The sequence below is a fragment of the Alligator sinensis genome, unplaced genomic scaffold (assembly GCF_000455745.1).
Source record: "Alligator sinensis unplaced genomic scaffold, ASM45574v1 scaffold29_2, whole genome shotgun sequence".
NCBI classification, from domain to species: domain Eukaryota; kingdom Metazoa; phylum Chordata; order Crocodylia; family Alligatoridae; genus Alligator; species Alligator sinensis.
In genome coordinates this window covers 1330335-1347782 of record NW_005842194.1, presented here as the reverse complement: position 1 = coordinate 1347782, position 17448 = coordinate 1330335, and the positions used below count along the sequence as shown (strand labels likewise).

At 42.5% G+C, this 17448-nt stretch overlaps 1 long non-coding RNA gene across 1 annotated transcript; it reads right to left on the bottom strand.

Moving 5' to 3' along the window:
* Window positions 1–309: 309 nt before the first annotated feature.
* On the bottom strand, window positions 310–13837 carry LOC102370240. Its single transcript, XR_324171.1, has 3 exons — window positions 13814–13837; window positions 5317–5395; window positions 310–347 (listed from the first exon to the last, which is right to left on the bottom strand). It is a non-coding gene; the product is annotated as an uncharacterized LOC102370240 (long non-coding RNA).
* Between the last annotated feature and the right edge of the window lie 3611 nt (window positions 13838–17448).

Sequence of the window (17448 nt, the reverse complement as noted above, 5' to 3'; positions counted from 1 at the left end):
ACTGAATGACAGCCAGCATGGCTTCGTCACAGACAGGTCTTGTCTGACCAACCTCATTTCTTTCCACGATCAGGTGACTCATCACCTGGATGAGAGAAAAGCAGTTGACATCATATACCTTGATTTCCAGAAAGCCTTTAACCTGGTATCTCATGAGGTACTGATCAGAAAAACTGGAAGATATCGGGCTTACCTGTGGGACCGTCAAGTGGGTGCGAAACTGGTTGCGGGGTAGGACACAGAAAGTTCAAATGAATGGATCGGTGTCGTCCTGGTGAGATGTGGGCAGCGGCATACCCCAGGGGTCGGTACTTGGCCCAGTGCTGTTCAATATCTTCATCAATGACCTGGATGAGGGAGTGAAAAGCCCATTGGCCAAGCTCGTGGATGACACCAAGATATGGTGTTATGTGGACACACCCGTAGATAGGCTGCAGATACAAGCAGACCTAGACAGGCTGGCATGTTGGGAAGAATGGAACCAGATGAAGTTCAACGTAGAGAAATCCTTCTGGGAAGGAAGAACCCCCAGCACACCTACAAACTGGGCATCATTAACCTGACCAGCACTACAAATGAAAGGGATCTGGGGGTAACAACAGACCCCAGCATGAATATGAGCCAGCAATGTGACACAGTAGCCGCTAGGGACAATAAAACTCTGGCATGCATCAATCAATGCATCTCCAGTAAATCCAAACAAGTGATTCTCCTGCTTTACTAAACATTGGTGCAGCCGCAGCTGGAGTATTGAGTCCAGTTCTGAGTGCCACACTTCAACAGGGATGTGCTAAAGCTCAAGAGGGTCCAGAGAAGGGCCACCTATATGATCAGGGACTTGCATGGCAAGCCATACGAGGAGAGGTTGAGAGATCTCGGACTCTTCAGCCTAAAGAAAAGAAGGCTGAGAGGGGACCTCATTGCGGCTTACCGCTATATCAGAGATGTACATCAGGGGCTCAGTGAACAACTATTCACCAGGGTGCCCCGTGGGGAAACTAGAAACAATGGCCACAAACTCCTGGAAGATTGTTTCAGGCTGAACATTAGGAAAAACTTTACAACTAGGGTGTCCAGACTATGGAACAAGCTCACCGCAGAGGTGGTGCAAACATCTACCCTAGAGGTCTTCAGGAGAAGACTGGACAGTCACCTGGCTGGGTTCGTCTGACCCCAGATGTCTTTCCTGCTCATGCAGGGGGCTGGACTGGATGATTGTTCAGGGTCCTTTCCAGCCCTATGATTCTATGTTTCTATGACTGGGTGGCACCCTGCAGCACCCTTGAAAGGGTCTCAAGGCAACTTGGTTCAAAATCACTGGCATAGACTCAAGCTAAATATTCTCTTCTAAATTTAGTTCCATTGCTCAGGCTCAAATTACATAACTGTGTCATTTTTGTGGATTTCTGTGGCATCAATGTTCAGAGGGAAAAATGTTTGTAGAAAAGATGCTTTTAAAACAGGAGTGTCAAATTCATTTGACTTCATGGGCCAGATGACAGGCACAGGGCCAGTCTGTCAGCTAGCCCCACATGCCAGATCCAGCCCATAGGACTGGTCTGGTGTATGCCCTTTCAGTGCACATACCAACTGCAGCCCTGCACATGGTATGCACATGGCATGTGGACTGGTCCATGGTATGTTACACACAGCACACAGGGCTGGTCTGGGGCACACACTGCATATGGCCCCTGTGCTGGACTGATCTTGCGCACTGGATCCAGTATGTGGGGCCAGTCAGTGGGCCTGATCTGGACCAGCCCACGATCCAGCATATAGGGCCAGTCCAGTATAGGTACCACATATATTATGAGTCCCAAACTAGCCCCATGCCACATGCAACCAGCATCAGATGGACTCCACGCACTGTATGAAGTGTAAAGGGCTAGGGGCAGTGTGTCCTGCATTCAGCTGGCAGCACCGCAGGCTGGATGATATGGCTCTGCAGGCTGCATCCAGCCTGCAGGCAGTATCTTTTATGCCCCTGCTCTAAAATATCAAACCAAGTATAAACCTTTATCTTTATGGTAAATCCTTATCCCTCCACAAATACACTAAGGCCAAAATATCTGATTCTTGGTGCTGTTTCTTTTGAAATTGAAGGGACCTAGAGGTACTCTGCATCTGCGATTAAGCATATAATTTGGAGGCAAAACACTGATCAAAGTGCTTATGTTTCAAAAGTCTCCCTTGTGTCAGAATTCCCCCATCCTTCAAAATTTTGCCCATGTTCACTTTTAGTTTGGGACATTTTTTGTATTTCCTACTGGAATGATAAATTGCTATATAAAATGAACACCTAATGAGTTGTTCTAATGACAAAAACTAGATCATTATTTCCATATGTTTTTTCCTTTGTGAGTAATCAACAAACTTCTGTGGGAAGACAGGATTGGCTTCACTAGCTCAGACCACAATCACAAATCAAATCCAGAATCCTGTTTTCTCTAGCAGTACTGACTATTTTGTACATCAGAGGAAGAAGATAACTCTAACCTGTCTAGCTGGTTAAGTGAGACTGTACACTGGTCATCTTAGGCCTTATTTCACCAAACACAGTTACAAATTATAGTAAAATTATCTAGCCTAGCTTAAAATTCAATAGTATATTTAAAATAACCATAATAATCATGCAAAATGTAAATCAGTCTTTTTCCTTCTACTTTCTATTGATAGATTGAAGATCAGATATCTAGATATAACTGATATTCAATATAATATCTTGATTTTTATGTCATGCCTTTTTACCTGGCTTTTTAACAGGTTTATTTGTTGCTCCTCAGCATTAAAAGGTCAAAATGATTCAAAGAGATAAAACCAAGTTCCAGAAGAGACTTAGTCATGCTAAGTGACTTGTTGACTTTCTGTGGGGCATAGGATCCAAATACTTGAAGGCTTATATACACTACTATAGCAGCAGTGCATTCGGGATTGGATATTTCCAAGCATATCCCACCCACCCAGTCTTTTACATATGCTCTCCACACCCAGAAATATGTAGGTGAAGCTGTTCTCCAGTGGTCACTCTGAAGCTTGCTGCAGACCAATGTCTTGAGAGCTGTCACAGGAGGATGTCCCACAGCATCTTCACCAGTGTATTCCCGGGTTTGTTGCCTGCACACAGGAGTAGGTGACTGCATCATACTCGGGGACATCCCAGCTAGCAGACTGCAGACATGCTGTAAGTCACATTTGAAAATGGAACTTAAACCTTGCAGCATTGAATTGACCAGGCCTGAAATGCCTTTAAAAAGCTGGGCCAAAATCTCAAGTCACTGCCTGAGTGAACATCCCGGGATCTGGCTCGTAAACTAAATTATGAGAAATTTGTCCTGAAAAACTTCAAAGGTTTTGCCTAGCTAATATGCCCAAAGGTGTGTCTGGAGTCATTAGGGAACAAAGACCTGTCTGGGAAACATTATTAAGATTAATAACAGTGCATTCAAGATTGGAAGGAGGCAACCAGAGGGCATATTGCTTATTGCCCATATCTACTGGGGACTGAGATGAAAAATAAATCAAAGACAGACTGTTTTGGAAGAGGTTTTCAGAGAAATAAAGAACCGCTGTTTTTTTTCCTATTACAGATACACACACTCCTCCTTCCATCTGTGAGGATAGATTGAAAAGACACAGAGGTAGAAATAAGAGATGGCCTTTGAACTGTGAGCTAAGTCAAGGAGTAACATTTTCATACATGCCTAAGTGACACTGGAGTTTAACAATAACTCTTTCAAAAGTCATTTAGGAATTTAGGAGCCTGAATAAATAGAGTTTAGGTGACTAGGTCATAAGGAAATTTTACTTGAGGATTTAGGTACATAAGGAAATTTTAGTTAAGGATATTTCTTTCATGCCATATGCAAAATAGTCATACTGGGGAACCTGAGCTTATTGCTTGTGTGGGAAGCAATAATATTATTTTAAGATTTGCCTGCATTTAACTGTTATTTTTTTATTTTTCTCTTCATTTTTTATCTTGTGCCAAATAACCTTTGCTTTTGCATAAGGAAGTTGGATTTGCATTTGATGACTTGGAGAAAGGCAATCCGAGCAGAGTATTTGATAAAGAATGAAATTGCTCTCTGACTGTAATTAAGTATGCATAAATTTAGCATAGAAGAAGGATGTGAAGTAGCAGAGGCCCTGGGCAAAATCCTGTCAGAGGGCAGGGGAGGGGGGACAGGGACAAAGGGGTGGAGGCATGGTATTACCTGTTTTGGTGACTCAAAGACCCCAACTGCAGGTGCAGCAGCTGCTACAGCAGCATGGTGTGCCAGCATGGCTGCTGAGGCACAGACTCCCCATTCTGGAGTCCCCTCTAAATTGGCTCTTGGGCCTGGTGCCCCACTCACCCATCTCTAGTTGTGCTACTATGCTAAGTCTGGCTAAATCAACCCAAACCAGAGGTGATGAATGCCAGGGTGGATATGACAGGGGATGGAATACAGTAGACTAGACACACCGTGTACATATACTCTCCTTCTGAAGTATCATCTACTAGCTACTATCTGTGACAGGCCCCAGTATGGCACTTATGTTTTCATGTTCAAAATCTTGTTTCTTTTCACATATATCAGATGGCTAATTTATTTCCCTTGAAGGTTAGCCCCAGGGGAGGTGTATAACAGAAATTTTGGAATGGAAAAGAAACAGAAAGAAATGTATGACTATAACATCAGACTCATGGATTCCAATTACTCAGCTTGAATTCCTTAAAATTGCTAGTCGGAGGTAACAAGATAAAGGGCAATTGATTCAATCAGTTTTAAAGCATTTTTTCTGAGCTACTGTAACTAGCACTTGACTGCTTTTATCCCTTTTGTTAGGAACAATTGAAAGAAAGAGATTTGCACTTGACTGAACTTATTCTTTAAGCTAAAAGGTGCCTGCAGAAGTATACCCAGAGTGTATACTAATATAATTAGCAGAAAAGGAAAATGGGGTGTGTGTGTGTGTGTGTGTGTGTGTGTGTGTGTGTGTGTGAGAGAGAGAGAGAGAGAGAGACAGAGCGAGTTTTGAAATGTGTGAATTTAACCAATAAGGGCTACTTTTCTGCCTATTGCAGGATTAATCAAGGTAGCATACTTCTGCAGAATTAGGGTATCGCTGAAAACAGCCAAGTAATTAGGCATTAGGTTTGTTGATAGACTGATTTTTTTCAAAAAATGTTTATTCACATGACTAAATTCACTTTGGCTAGTGGAGGGAAGTGGAAATAGCACCTGCATGCACTAATGAAGTCTGCTGTGATCAGACAGTTTTCGGCAGCTTTGCATGGAGGATTTGCCAGGGGTAAGAGGATTTACTACTCACCAAGGACTCTGTGGGACCCACATATGCAGAAGCAGTAGTGAAGACGTGCTTTCTTCCTTCCCATGTCTTCGTTGTGAATCTGCAGAATTTGAAGCCTCGTTGGAACCTGACAGAGCCACACAGTGGGCGTGTCTAAACATGCCACTACATTGCCATAGCAACGCACTATGGCGACGTAACCCATTCCTACAACGAAGTAGCATCAACAGGCACAAACCGTAGCGACGAGCTACCTCGCTACATCACATCACTACAGCAATGTATCTGCCAAAAATTACCGAAATGACAGCGCAGTAACAACTGTGCTGCAGGGGGCATGTGTAGACATTCCCACTAAATACTTCTGCTGGGCTGTCAACCCTGCACCTTCATGCCCAGGCCACCCCAGTCCCCTAAAGATATGCTGAATTAAATGTATCATAGTTTCATAGTTTCATCCCTTGATATTGACATACTGCTCCCTTGCCATCATAGCCAATGGGATGGGTCTAGTTTTCCAGCAATGAGACCGATTCATCTGAAAGATTAGTGCCAGCTGCTTTACAGAGCTAGGGCAAATGATGTTTCATGATGGTTAGATATTCTCAGAAGGAAAAAAACAATCTTCCTGACTCCCCTCAAATTGTCCCTTATACAGTATTTTTCTATCTTCTTTCCTGTCAGAGTTAGGAACCTGGATCAAGGACTCAGTTTAAAACATTCAAACTATTCAATCTAATCCTGCTATTCAATCTTCAGGTATATATGGCTCCTGATCTTCTCAGAGTTTCACACCCTCCTAGATTTGAGCTGCTGTCAAGTTCTGCTACCCCTTCCTCACAGCTATTCACTTTTCCTTCTAGATATTTTTATCATCCCCTCTCTCCAGCTGGTTTGTCCAAAATATGCAGCAATGGCCACAGTGTTTAGCACAACAATATTCAAGTCACCCTACGTGACCAGCAATAGAAATGTTATTACTGCTCAGCTTTCCTCCATGTGATTGTGCTCTTACTGCCAGATGCAAATTGCAAGTACTTTTCCTCATAATCACTCCCCATTCTGAAACACATTTGCAGCCACCTCATTTTAAAAGTCCAACAGTGCTGACAAAAATAGTATAAATGTAGGAAGCATGCTACATTCTATGCTAGTCTTTTGAAATGCTTCTATGCTGTTCTTGGACATGAAAAACTTTGTAATGCAGCATGCAATATGTCAAAGAGGATATATTAATAAATTTCCTTCAACAGAATGCTACAGTGAATTGTAGTATTATACAGAAGCACAGCTGCTGTGTAATACAGTCTTGCAGTTAAAAAACACTATATAGTAGAAATCCTTTCAACATGTAAACATTTCACTGGCACCATTCTCAGAATACTGGACATTTTCAATGCACAAATTCCTAAAGTATAAACTGACAAGCTGTATTAATGTGGCAGTAAAATGTACTAGTCTGAAAACTACATTTGTAAAATATTAATGAATTCACATGGTTGTCACTAGAAAAAAAACTGCACTGTCAGCTCAACCTCCCTTCTCAATCCCTTTTCCTTTCTGCCCTCTATCCACTGTTTGTATTCCATGAAATTCACAGTGTGAGCATAAGAATATTATTTTGGAAATATAACAGTGAAAGATGTTTCATTTAAAAAAGAAAATACAGCTGCTGCTATCATATTTTGGAACAGTCATTTGAATCATTGTACCCGTTACTCATTGATTTGGAAGTTGATTTGGTTTCCTTAATCGCTTCGTTTGAAAACAGAACATATAAATACATGTCCTGTTTTTCTTTTCTTTCTTTTCAAATTATAAAGCAAACTGTCCAAATCTTACCCATGTAACTAGATAGCTAAGGCATGTCTCTCTCTGGCATAACTATGGGTAAAGTTTGGCCAACTGTTAAAATTACTACATGTTCTAGTGTCCCAAATCTGTGCTGTATAGAAATTACCTTTAATGAAATAGGTGTGAAATAAATTAACTGATATATAGGAGGGATATAGGTTGTAGCCATGTTAGTCTAGAGGCAAAGGCATCCAACACTTTTGAGGAAGAGGTGATATCTTTTATTAAACCAACTAGGTTGGTCTAAAGATATCGCCTCTTCCTCAAGAGTTGTGGGTGCCTGATATATAGGAGGAATAGTGAACAACTTGCATTCAAGAGAAATATCTTTAAAAGCCAGATAGTCCCATATAAACACATAGCGTGTTAAGCCAGAGACAGGGAAAAAACATGTTTGCATATGTTTGTGACACACAAACCTTTCAAATTAATGAGGGCATGGCTCACAAAAATATTAAAGTAGTGCTTCTAAAACATTTTCTTTAAAGGGACAGCTGGGGTAAATTAGGCTGCTATTCAGACTGTAGCATTGCTACAGATGTTAAGGTGTAAATGTGTTTTGCAGGAACTGTAGATTATGTGCTCAGATGTATACTGCTTTTATTAGGAGCTCAAGCACCACATTTCGAGAAATATGAAGAATGACAGAAAAGAAAAGAAAATGCCTTTAGAGCTTAAATTACAACCACATCTAATGAACTCAGAGGTGTTTTCACTTACTTTGGTATTACTTTTCAACTCCTGCAGCTTAAATGAACCTAGTGATCATAACAGTAAATATGGGCTCAAAAGATATCCCAAGAGGTGTCATTAGTCACATATTACATACTTTTCTAATTTGTACACTTACCATGTTGCAGGATTTCACAGGACTGCTGAAACCTCCAGAATTTCATGTTTCCCTCAGCAGTCTACAATAAACCTTAGTCTGAATGACATGTATTATTTCCTCAATGAACATGTGATGTAGGGAGGTTTGTAAAAGATTTATCGTAAGTAAAACTAGGTGTTTTATTTCCAATCTAATTGAATACATTATTGTGCTGTGTTTAAAAATACTGCGTTGATGTATTACACCTCGGTACTACTACACACACACGTCATCTGCATCCAGAAAGCTTATTAGACTACAAATCAGAATACAGATGTTGGTAGGAAGACTAGGTGTGCCAAGTTACATATATGTTACTGAACAGTTTTAGTACATAAGTCCCAGTGAGGAAATAAATACAAATCTGATGAAATAGTTAAACAATTTGGTCTTCTTACCTGATGAAAATGAAGGTACTGACAGAAGTGAAATTCACTTTGCTGTATGGGTGATAAAGGGGCTATAATGTTATTTTCCTATAGACTAAATGGCAATAGATGCCACTAGATCCAGTAAGAGTTAACCATAGGATATAACTTCAAAGATCACCCTAGGTTAGAAGGTCAGCACCAAGTCATCTGCATTGCTTGAATTCCACAAGAAGGGTGTAATTCCCACCCCCCGCCTACAGCCTAAATATTTGGACCCTCTGCAGGTGAAGTGCAGAGCTGTTGGGGGATGAGAACTCAACTCTTTGCTCAACCCATGCCCAGCATATAGGACTAATGTGCAACTCAACTCTGCAGTTGCTTTTTCAGCCTCTCTACAATTACACAGGGTATGAGGTTCTTTAGATCCATATAAATTAATATAAATGTGGACTCTGTTCTCTGACCTGTCCTCAGCTCATAGCCATCCAGTCATAGAATCAGAGAAAAGGAGAACTGAAAGGGGCCCCAGGAGATCATCTAGTCTAGCCCCCTGCTCAAGGCAGGATCATCCTTATCTAAACCATCCCAGCCAAGTGTTGTCTAAACTATTCTTACAATTGCACAAACAAACATCTAGCACAGGGGTTTTCAACCTTTTTTAATAAGTATACCCCCAGCAACTCCCTTTTTAGTAAGTGTACCCCTGGGGGGGTGGGAGGGGTGGCAAGCAGCTGGATGCCGAGTGGGGGTGTTGCGAGTGGCAGAGCGGTGGCAGCACAGCGTCTGTGCGGCCCTGCTCTCACCCCGCCCCAGACCTGCTCCTGTGAGGCAGCAGCATGGGGTGGTGGCACTCCATCCCTGCCCATCCCCATGTACCCCTTGGGACCTTTCAAAGTACCCCTAGGGGTACGTGTACCCTCGGTTGACAACCCCTGATCTAGCACAATTTCCTAGCACACTGCCTGAAAACATCAAAAACACCTGAATTTCTTACAGGTAAAGCATCCAACACCCTCACTGGAGAGCAAGTATTCCCCATTCTGTCTTTCTATCCCCTCCATAAGCTTGTCCCTAACTCTTTCACTATTTCATCTTGTTTCATAACCAAGCCAGTTTGAAGATCTGCTTCATTCTCCTGCTATTGGGCATGATCCTCTCCAATTACCACCTGCTCTGGACTGCAAAGCTTTTCTTTTGATCTCCAAGCAATGCAAGCCTGGGGGTCTCCTGAGCTTCCAACTGTTGCTCTTTATAGCTCACTTGAGCCATAGTTACTCAAGGCCTTCCCTGACCAATACTTACCAATCTCTTCTTGAAAACCTCCATTGAATGACATGCTACAACTTCTGTAAACAGTCTGTTCCACTGCCTCACTGTTCTAACACTGAAAGAGTTTTTCTTGTTAGCCAGTCTAAACTGACTTTGGTGCAGTTTCAAGCTACTGTGAGTCCTACTCTCTGCAACAAGAGAGAAAGATGCACCCCCCTCTCCTTTGTGTCAGCCATTCAGATATTTGAAGACTGACACCATGTCCCTTCTTAATCACCTTTTCCACAAGCTTAACATACATATTTCTCTCAATCTCTCTTTATATGGCTTGCCTTTCAACACCTTTAGTATTCTTGCTACCTGCCTTTCGACCCTCTCTAACTTCTCCATGTCTTTTTAAAACGGAGTGTAGGGCACACACAATACTCTATAAAGCCTAACCATTTGAGTGATTTGAGCTGATCTGAGTGGCACTATCACCTCCCATGTCTTACACCTAATACTCCTGCTGGTGCAACCCTAAATCACTTTTTTTTGGTGGCCATTTTTTAAGCTGGATAACTTTGCTGGATCTGCAGGGTTGCTCATCACTTCCTCTTCCAGCTACCTCTGGGATTTGTAGTCCACAGTCACAGCCGGCAGTAAGTTTGAGTGGGGTAAGGGATGTTTAACTCCCCTCCCTGGCTGCAGACCCAAGCCAGGGTTTGTCTGGCTGGAAGGGGCAGTCCCTCCCTGTAGACTGGGCTGCATCCCCAGCTGGGCTTTCCCCCCCACCCCACTTCCTTGTCAGCCAGCCCTTGCTGCTCTCTGAAGCAGTCAGCACAGCACAGCCCAGGGCTGGAAAGCATGTTGGGATGCTGGGGGACTATGATTCCACTTGAACCAGGAAGGGGTCTCGGACAGAAGTTTCATAAGCAGGTTTGACCCAAATCAGTTGAGTCCAATACTACATTCAACCGGGTTTATCATAAACCAGTTTCAGCCATCTTGAAATTGGTTTATGTGCACTGAGCTTCTGTTCTGTTACAAGTTTAAGCCAGCTTCTGATCACTTAAACTGGTTTATGTGTAACTTCTGTTCCTAGCCCAAAAGAAGTTACATCATGGGTGACCAACCTGCGACTCACATGCCACAAGTGGCAGGGACAGCCTCTGTGTATGGCATATGGCAGACTGGGGAGGAGGCAGGCAGCGCAGTGGCAGACAAGGCAGCAAGCAGAAAACAGAGCAACAGATAGGGCAGGAAGCAGAAAGCAAAGCAGAAGATCAAACCAAAGGAGATTGGAGTGGTACTTGGGAAACCTGTCTAGCTAATTTGTGGTGCCTGTGACAAAAGGGTTGGCCCCCACTGAATTATATCATACTTCTCTTTAAACTAGAGGATGTCTCATCATTCTACATTCCAGAAACCCTTTTACTAAGAGGGATGTAGGTATTGGTCTGTTAGCATCATCTCTGTAGAACCAGTCCTGCTCTGTGTGCCTCCACACTATCATTATGGAAGCACAGTATGATCCCATCCTAAATTGGAACACTTGGAATTTTGCAAGTTTAACATTATTTAAACCCAATCATTGCCATAAGATCTTTTTTCAGTTCAGTTTTGAAGATAATTTCATTGTTTTGTTTTTCTGCCCAACACCATAGTTTAATTTTCACAGATCAAAGACAAAGCCCATTATCTTTTCCTCTTGAAGCACTGAGATTCTGAACTCTACTCAATGTATTGTTTTGAAAAAAATAATCCTTGGTCTAAAATGGAAAAACTAGATAATCCTTCTTTTAAATTATCTGTAGAATGAACTTATTATGAAAAAATATAGTGAGCCACCACTACAACCCTGAAAATTAAAGTGAGGAGTTTTACACCATTAAGAACTCCCAAGCAAGGTTTTGTACTAGGGATGCCTCCCATATGGATTTGGAATGCATTTGTAGACCCATGATTTAGCGATTAAATTTACAAGATGTTGCTAAATAGCAATACCATTGTAAGTTCAGCAAATGTTTGAAATGCACTTGCAAATTTAGGGATGTTTCATTGCTGCTCACATTTCAATAGGAAAAAAGTTATTAGCAGAATACTATAATTTTTACAGATTACTCATTAGAAATGAGATTTTGACAAAACAGACTTTCTGACTAGATACAGTCAGGGCTGGGAAAAGCAGGCTTTACAATGAAGGAAAAATTTGGAATAAATCAACTACCTAAATCTAAATTAGAAAGTATTTGTCTGAAATTGTTTGTCAATTAATTACTTTAATGTTTGTGTGTGCGTGCGCGCACACACACACACACACTATAGATGCGTGTGTGTGTGTGTGTGTGCGCGTGTATTTTTCCCTTTAGAACAAAAACTCCCTTTTAAATTCTTCTCAGTCAAGTTTCACTGACAAACTTGTTTGATGGGCATCAGGGACCTGAAGCAAGCTTCAAGGGAAAAAGTAACCATCACTCATGCTTCATTGGATTTCTATGACAGAATGATCAAATTCTGTAGAACCTGGCATAAGCACATCATTATCAAGCCCTGCTTTAGCATTTCTTAACTGATCACGATGCTGAGGTCCTTGGTGACTCCTGTTTTCTGGCACTGTTTGTAGTTATTTGACCTTTTCTCAGTGGATAATCCACACAAAAAGCCCTAATTACTTCCTCAGCTTTGAGCGGTCCAGCAGTGTGAATAATCAATGACACTGATTTAGGTATTGCACAATCAGATGCTTATGGTGTTTAAAGAACATTTTTCCATTGACCTGACACAGCTGTAGGACAATACCAAGCATTAAAGTTGCTGCTGTAATCACAAGTTGACCAAGTGACCTTGGGGGTCTGAAGTTGATTACTGGGGCCTTGATTAGACAGTGTTAGGATACACACCATATTTTTAGTAAGAGTTCATCAAGTGTTAACAAAGCAGATTAAATGCACCAAACACAAGATCTTAGTATGCAAAGCAACTTTTATAAATAATACTATCTGAACACTTCCAATATGCAATTATCTCAGTTTTTATTTTAGCTGTGCAGAGAATATAGGATACCTTTCTACCAAATTTGAGGTTGAAAGGATCTAATTGCAACAATTTAAAGGACTCTTCACTTTATAGCTACACTGTAACAATTGTAAAGGTGAATCCAGAGCAATAAAGAGGGAAGTTGCAACTGCTGACATGCTTTTAGAGCTTGGACTATCTGAGAGAAGGGGAGTCAGAATCTTAATGTAAATTGCATAGAATCATATTTGTTATGCTTCTCATATTCACACTACATGAAGATGCATTTCATCAATGTGGATTATTTGGCTTAATATTAGTATCTGCCCAATCTTTCACCTTTTTTTTTTTAAGCTTGTACTGTTTTCTGTAAGGAACTTTGCCATTTCCAGGAATGAGCTCTGAAAGGACAACTGAGGTTTGACTTGTGGATGGCCTTAAAACAAAACAAATAGGATGCTTTTTTTTTTTTTTTTTTTTTAAATAGAGAGGGAAAAGTGACATGAAGATAGCCTGAATAGAAAAAGAGAACGTGGAAAGGTTAAAGAAAGGAGTAAATTCAGAAGCAGGGATTGCTGGAACACAACATTTCCATTTCACAAACTTTGAAGTTAAGGTTTGTTTTAATTCTGCATTGGAACATCCCCAAGAACTTTCAAGTGGGCAGTGTAGATTCAAGTGCACCCCCTCTGGTTGAGGAGTGATAACTGTGAAGTCTAAGCTAGCTGAGTCTACCGTAAAAATTTAAGTCATGCTGGGAGTGTCTACACGTTGCCTTAGAGCAACATTGCTATGGCGCCATGCTTTAGTATTTCCTTTTGGTAGTACTTCCTTTAGTACTTCCTTTTGGAAGTACTAAAGCACAGTCCAGTAACCACCCATACTGCTCTGTGCACATGGCACGCGGGTGGATTTCACCGCTACTTTGCTGTAGTGGCACACTAGAACAGCGGAGCGTGCCACTATGGCAAAGTAGCTGCCTATCACATGTAGACTCATGTGATCACTATACTACCATAGTGCACCATGCAGTGACATAGCATGCCGCTACAGCAACGTAGGGTGATGTGTAGACACACCCTGTATATCAATATTAAAAATGCCTATTGCATAGGAGTGCAGTTGTGGCTGGGACCTCCTGAAAAGAAATGATTACCTCACTTGCTGATTGCCTCACTCCACATGCTGTCCTAAGGCATGTTTACAATTTCCCTTTGATAGCTTTTCTCTCGTGGACAACTCCCTTTCTTGATTAAGTGTTGTCTATCAATCAGCTTGTCTTGATTAACTCATCCCTCCCCCTCCAGTGGGCAGGAGCATTTACTATAAGAGATTTGTTTCATTTCTGTTTTGTATACTTTGTTTCTCTCCTGGTAGTTGCTCAACTTTGAGAAGGATACTCAATATAATCAATTCCCTGATGGGCTTCAGCTCCAATATTGTTCAAGATCCATCCCCAGCAGCCAAGACTTCCTAATAACAAAAGGTGGACCATTGATTAAGCAAGACCCAGGCAGTCAACACCTTCTTCTTTAGAAGTAGAGGACATGAAAGGCTTTTGTGCCTGGACTTTAAATTTAATTTATCTAGTGATTAACAAAGAATGCCTTGAAGATGCTGGAGTCAGAGGTATAAAATAGGGAGCAGGATGGCTAACAAGGTCCACTTCAAGAGGAAAGAAATCACTCAAAAACACAACAGCTGCAACTAAGCACCCAGCTGTTCTCAGGCTACAGATCACACCTTGGAGGGAGCTGTAAAAGTCTCTTTGCCTGTGGGGTAAGAGACAATTGTTTCCACAGCTAAATGCCCCACTTGGGTTGGGGCTTCCCCGACTCTTGTGGCCAAGATCAAGTGCAAGAAACAAAGCTTGTCTGTCTTTATTAACTGTGTTGTTGTGTCAGTCCTGAAGTGTAAGATCCCCTTCTTTTGGTAACAGGAGGGCCCAGAAACTGGGTCTCACAATATCAGGTAAGTGCCCTAAACACTAGGCAGTTGGGCTATATAGGCAGGTATGCTCTGCTCCTCATAAACACTAGGCAGTTGGGCTATATAGGCAGGGATGCTCTGCTCCTGTGAGAGACCTATGTAGTTCTCTGGATGGATTAGAATTAGTAAAAACTACCCATCCCCAGGAGAGTGGTATGTCTCCTGAGGTGAGATGTGTTTGTCATGCTAGCTGTGGGAAGACCAAGACATAGAATAGGATTTAGGTTTTACAGTCTAAACAACAAAATGTGATATGTAGTCCAGGCAAATAAGCAGGCAGATATGAAGGGGATTAGGTAACAAACATAACAGGATTGTCAGTGGCTGTGACAAGAATGCTCCTTCTGCCAGGTTGTACTTTATGGTGTGATTCTGGAACAGATAATGTTTTGAGAAGGACTTGAAGGATCAGTGAAGGGCTTATGAATTTTAACTGGAAAATTACCTCCTACTCATAAACAGCAGTGTAGAAGAAAGTGCTTATCAAGAATTGCAGAATCATGAAACTGAGGCTGCTGTCATTGCTGAGGTAAAAGCAGGAGTTAACTTTGCAATAAGCAAATAGGTTGGATAGGCAGAATGAAGTAAAGCTACAGAAGTCTTTAAAGGTAGAAAGCTAGTATTCTACTGCACTTATATCCTTTTGCATAGCTCACAGTGGCCTGCTTTGGGATACACACCTTTTGGATAGCTATCTACTCTTGTTCCCATTTTCTTCCCTTTGCTATATTTTATCCACAAAAGAGGATGCAACACCCTTGGCCCTATGGCAATGAGACTTGCCATGACACACAGCAAAACAGTCAAGCTTCCCCCTACTTTGATCTCCTTTAACACCAGTCAGAAATAAGTTCTTAAATTCCACCTCTGTTCATCATGTGGTAAATAAGTGACACTACCATCCCACATGCAATTGAAACTGAACTAATACATGATAGTCAGAGTGTACAATCAGAAAAGTTATTGCAGAATGAGGAAAAAGAGACAGAACAGTGCATGTCAAGTGAAGAAGGTAGAGCCTTGAAAGAAACGTTTACCAAGTATACTGAAAAACTCAGAATGCAAGATATATACGTCCCCAGGCACTTCTAGTTTGTATACCTAGAATGCATGAGGCAAAAAATCCAACTTTCCATAAAATTTTACTGACATTATACAGGCAATATTTTTGGAAGGATGAACTTAGTAGGAATGTTGGGCGTATCCCCATGAGCATGCATGTGCATTTACCAGTGGACAAAAAGCAGCGACACATAGTTGTGCCACTGGTACTTGTCCCTGAGGAATGCCCCTGCACACACGCTATGACATGCAGCAAATTGTCCTGAGTGGGTGTAATGGGTAATGCCAGTATGGGTTGTGTTGTATACTGTGGGTGCCTCCCCTCCAGGGAAACCGTCCCTTGGGCCCAGACAGCTTGGGTCTCAGCATGGCTTACTTATATTCTAACTGAAGTATACCCTGCATGAGGGCAAGATTTGGGGCTCCGCCTCCCCTTATACCCCTTCCACACGCCAGCCGGTTCGCCATAGCAGCAACATACTTCAGGCCTGTGAGCCATATCCTCTGGCCACTGCAGGTAACACTCAGTCCTCAGTTGCAACTTTCAGTGCCTTCATACAAACGGCAGCACCATTCAGCAGCTCAGACATTGGCTTTCTGTAAAATAAAGACTTTAAATCAGATCATGCCCTGGCCCCCAGTATAATTAATGGCCAACCCAGTCCTTGGTCTTTAAGTGAACTTTTCTTTAGTTCTCTCTCCCCTCAACCTGGGTCACGGTTGCTCAGTTATGTGCATTCACCTGGCAATGTCCCTGCTACCACTCAGAGTTCATTACTCCAAGAAAGGTAAGTCCAGTAACCTCACTCACGTGTTCCAAAGTGAGGTTAGTTCTTTCTTTCTCTGTGTGTTGTGGGCGTTGTGCAGAGAGAGTCAAGACTCCTTTTCCCTTCTGGATCCTGGAGTTCCTCCCAGGTTTTGCTGCCTTCACCACTGATCCAGGCATCCAGACTTCCAGTGTCCTGGGCTCCAGCAAGCACCCTAGGTGAGGCTCCTTTCCCCTCTGTGGCACTGGTGCCAGGGGTCACATCCCCGGTGCAGCAGAACATGGGGTCAGGCTTCCATGTTGTCTCTGCTGCCCTGCTTTTTGCCGGTACCGGGCTTCCAGTTATACCAGCAGTTCCTGCATACCTGCCTATGCAGAGTGAGTAGGAACTGATGAATCATGGCTGACGCTGCTCTTGCTGCTTCCCTGCCACTGCTGCGGATAACGGTGCTCCAGCAGGTATGAAGGGAATCTCACTAGCCCCTGTTAGGCTGCTGCCTGGATTCCCCATGCTGCCCAGTGGGCTTTTAGGGGGCTTTCTCCCCCAACTTGCCTTCCATTAAGACTTCTTGCTCCCACAGTGGAGTAGGGGAGCTGGGGCCAGCACTTGGGGTGGCCCCAGAAACCTTACCTGGGGGCCTCCTGGGGCTGCAGTGGTGGTGGTCCAAGCACATGGGACCTGGCTGGCAGCCAGAGCATGGCTCTGGCCAGCTAGGCTCTGGTTTCAGGCAGCACACACTGCAGCCACATGCGCCACCCTGCTGGTTTTTTTAAGTATTTTTTTTCAGATACCAGGATTTCCCAGTATCTAATTTTGGCTACAAGAACATTTCATATGTGCTTCATGCATTTTGTGGTACCTGAAAAGCCTTGAGGCACAGCAAAGTGCACACTCCCACTTTCATAGATTCATAGATGTTAGGGTCGGAAGGGACCTCAATAGATCATCGAGTCCGACCCCCTGCATAAGCAGG